Below are 4,066 nucleotides of genomic sequence, written 5' to 3' on the forward strand. Positions count from 1 at the left end.
GAGTGACCTCTCTGATTTGGTCCCGGTATGTGACTGCATATGGTGAAATAAGCGTTTTCAGAGCGTAAAAAGCTCAAAAAGCACACTTTTCACAGCCAAGTGGCTGCAATCATCATCTTCTTAATGGAAAAGGTGGTTTTGTGTCTTTTTATGCCCTAAATTGGCAGATTTTTCACTTTTTTGCATCAGTGACCACTGTGATTTGGTCCCGGTATGTGACTGCATATGGTGAAATAAGCGTTTTCAGAGCGTAAAAAGCTCAAAAAGCACACTTTTCACAGCCAAGTGGCTGCAATCATCATCTTCTTGATGGAAAAGGTGGTTTTGTGTCTTTTTATGCCCTAAATTGCCAGATTTTTCACTTTTTAGCATCAGTGACCACTGTGATTTGGTCCCGGTATGTGTCTGCATATGGTGAAATAAGCGTTTTCAGAGCGTAAAAAGCTCAAAAAGCACACTTTTCACAGCCAAGTGGCTGCAATCATCATCTTCTTGATGGAAAAGGTGGTTTTGTGTCTTTTTATGCCCTGTTTTGGCAGATTTTTCACTTTTTAGCATCAGTGACCACTCTGATTTGGTCCCGGTATGTGACTGCATATGGTGAAATAAGCGTTTTCAGAGCGTAAAAAGCTCAAAAAGCACACTTTTCACAGCCAAGTGGCTGCAATCATCATCTTCTTGATGGAAAAGGTGGTAAGGTGTCTTTTTATGCCCTGTTTGGGCAGATTTTTCACTTTTTAGCATGAGTGACCACTGTGATTTGGTCCCGGTATGTGACTGCATATGGTGAAATAAGCGTTTTCAGAGCGTAAAAAGCTCAAAAAGCACACTTTTCACAGCCAAGTGGCTGCAATCATCATCTTCTTGATGGAAAAGGTGGTAAGGTGTCTTTTTATGCCCTGGTTGGGCAGATTTTTCACTTTTTAGCATGAGTGACCACTCTGATTTGGTCCCGGTATGTGACTGCATATGGTGAAATAAGCGTTTTCAGAGCGTAAAAAGCTGAAAAAGCACACTTTTCACAGCCAAGTGGCTGCAATCATCATCTTCTTAATGGAAAAGGTGGTTTTGTGTCTTTTTATGCCCTAAATTGGCAGATTTTTCACTTTTTTGCATCAGTGACCACTGTGATTTGGTCCCGGTATGTGACTGCATATGGTGAAATAAGCGTTTTCAGAGCGTAAAAAGCTCAAAAAGCACACTTTTCACAGCCAAGTGGCTGCAATCATCATCTTCTTGATGGAAAAGGTGGTAAGGTGTCTTTTTATGCCCTGTTTGGGTAGATTTTTCACTTTTTAGCATCAGTGACCACTGTGATTTGGTCCCGGTATGTGACTGCATATGGTGAAATAAGCGTTTTCAGAGCGTAAAAAGCTCAAAAAGCACACTTTTCACAGCCAAGTGGCTGCACTCATCATCTTCTTGATGGAAAAGGTGGTTTTGTGTCTTTTTATGCCCTGTTTGGGCAGATTTTTCACTTTTTAGCATGAGTGACCACTCTGATTTGGTCCCGGTATGTGACTGCATATGGTGAAATAAGCGTTTTCAGAGCGTAAAAAGCTCAAAAAGCACACTTTTCACAGCCAAGTGGCTGCAATCATCATCTTCTTGATGGAAAAGGTGGTAAGGTGTCTTTTTATGCCCTGTTTGGGCAGATTTTTCACTTTTTAGCATCAGTGACCACTGTGATTTGGTCCCGGTATGTGACTGCATATGGTGAAATAAGCGTTTTCAGAGCTTAAAAAGCTCAAAAAGCACACTTTTCACAGCCAAGTGGCTGCAATCATCATCTTCTTAATGGAAAAGGTGGTTTTGTGTCTTTTTATGCCCTAAATTGGCAGATTTTTCACTTTTTAGCATCAGTGACCACTCTGATTTGGTCCCGGTATGTGACTGCATATGGTGAAATAAGCGTTTTCAGAGCGTAAAAAGCTCAAAAAGCACACTTTTCACAGCCAAGTGGCTGCAATCATCATCTTCTTGATGGAAAAGGTGGTAAGGTGTCTTTTTATGCCCTGTTTGGGCAGATTTTTCACTTTTTAGCATGAGTGACCACTGTGATTTGGTCCCGGTATGTGACTGCATATGGTGAAATAAGCGTTTTCAGAGCGTAAAAAGCTCAAAAAGCACACTTTTCACAGCCAAGTGGCTGCAATCATCATCTTCTTGATGGAAAAGGTGGTAAGGTGTCTTTTTATGCCCTGTTTGGGCAGATTTTTCACTTTTTAGCATCAGTGACCACTGTGATTTGGTCCCGGTATGTGACTGCATATGGTGAAATAAGCGTTTTCAGAGCGTAAAAAGCTCAAAAAGCACACTTTTCACAGCCAAGTGGCTGCAATCATCATCTTCTTGATGGAAAAGGTGGTTTTGTGTCTTTTTATGCCCTAAATTGGCAGATTTTTCACTTTTTAGCATCAGTGACCACTCTGATTTGGTCCCGGTATGTGACTGCATATGGTGAAATAAGCGTTTTCAGAGCGTAAAAAGCTCAAAAAGCACACTTTTCACAGCCAAGTGGCTGCAATCATCATCTTCTTGATGGAAAAGGTGGTTTTGTGTCTTTTTATGCCCTGTTTGGGCAGATTTTTCACTTTTTAGCATGAGTGACCACTGTGATTTGGTCCCGGTATGTGACTGCATATGGTGAAATAAGCGTTTTCAGAGCGTAAAAAGCTCAAAAAGCACACTTTTCACAGCCAAGTGGCTGCAATCATCATCTTCTTGATGGAAAAGGTGGTTTTGTGTCTGTTTATGCCCTGTTTGGGCAGATTTTTCACTTTTTAGCATGAGTGACCACCCTGATTTGGTCCCGGTATGTGACTGCATATGGTGAAATAAGCGTTTTCAGAGCGTAAAAAGCTCAAAAAGCACACTTTTCACAGCCAAGTGGCTGTAATCATCATCTTCTTGATGGAAAAGGTGGTTTTGTGTCTTTTTATGCCCTAAATTGGCAGATTTTTCACTTTTTTGCATCAGTGACCACTGTGATTTGGTCCCGGTATGTGACTGCATATGGTGAAATAAGCGTTTTCAGAGCGTAAAAAGCTCAAAAAGCACACTTTTCACAGCCAAGTGGCTGCAATCATCATCTTCTTGATGGAAAAGGTGGTTTTGTGTCTTTTTATGCCCTAAATTGGCAGATTTTTCACTTTTTTGCATCAGTGACCACTGTGATTTGGTCCCGGTATGTGACTGCATATGGTGAAATAAGCGTTTTCAGAGCGTAAAAAGCTCAAAAAGCACACTTTTCACAGCCAAGTGGCTGCACTCATCATCTTCTTGATGGAAAAGGTGGTTTTGTGTCTTTTTATGCCCTGTTTGGGCAGATTTTTCACTTTTTAGCATGAGTGACCACTCTGATTTGGTCCCGGTATGTGACTGCATATGGTGAAATAAGCGTTTTCAGAGCGTAAAAAGCTCAAAAAGCACACTTTTCACAGCCAAGTGGCTGCAATCATCATCTTCTTGATGGAAAAGGTGGTAAGGTGTCTTTTTATGCCCTGTTTGGGCAGATTTTTCACTTTTTAGCATCAGTGACCACTGTGATTTGGTCCCGGTATGTGACTGCATATGGTGAAATAAGCGTTTTCAGAGCGTAAAAAGCTCAAAAAGCACACTTTTCACAGCCAAGTGGCTGCAATCATCATCTTCTTGATGGAAAAGGTGGTAAGGTGTCTTTTTATGCCCTGTTTGGGCAGATTTTTCACTTTTTAGCATGAGTGACCACTGTGATTTGGTCCCGGTATGTGACTGCATATGGTGAAATAAGCGTTTTCAGAGCGTAAAAAGCTCAAAAAGCACACTTTTCACAGCCAAGTGGCTGCAATCATCATCTTCTTGATGGAAAAGGTGGTTTTGTGTCTGTTTATGCCCTGTTTGGGCAGATTTTTCACTTTTTAGCATGAGTGACCACCCTGATTTGGTCCCGGTATGTGACTGCATATGGTGAAATAAGCGTTTTCAGAGCGTAAAAAGCTCAAAAAGCACACTTTTCACAGCCAAGTGGCTGTAATCATCATCTTCTTGATGGAAAAGGTGGTTTTGTGTCTTTTTATGCCCTAAA

This window comes from Lutjanus erythropterus, unplaced genomic scaffold (assembly GCF_056507025.1).
Source record: "Lutjanus erythropterus isolate fLutEry1 unplaced genomic scaffold, fLutEry1.hap2 Scaffold_158, whole genome shotgun sequence".
In the NCBI taxonomy this organism is placed as follows: Eukaryota; Metazoa; Chordata; class Actinopteri; order Lutjaniformes; family Lutjanidae; genus Lutjanus; species Lutjanus erythropterus.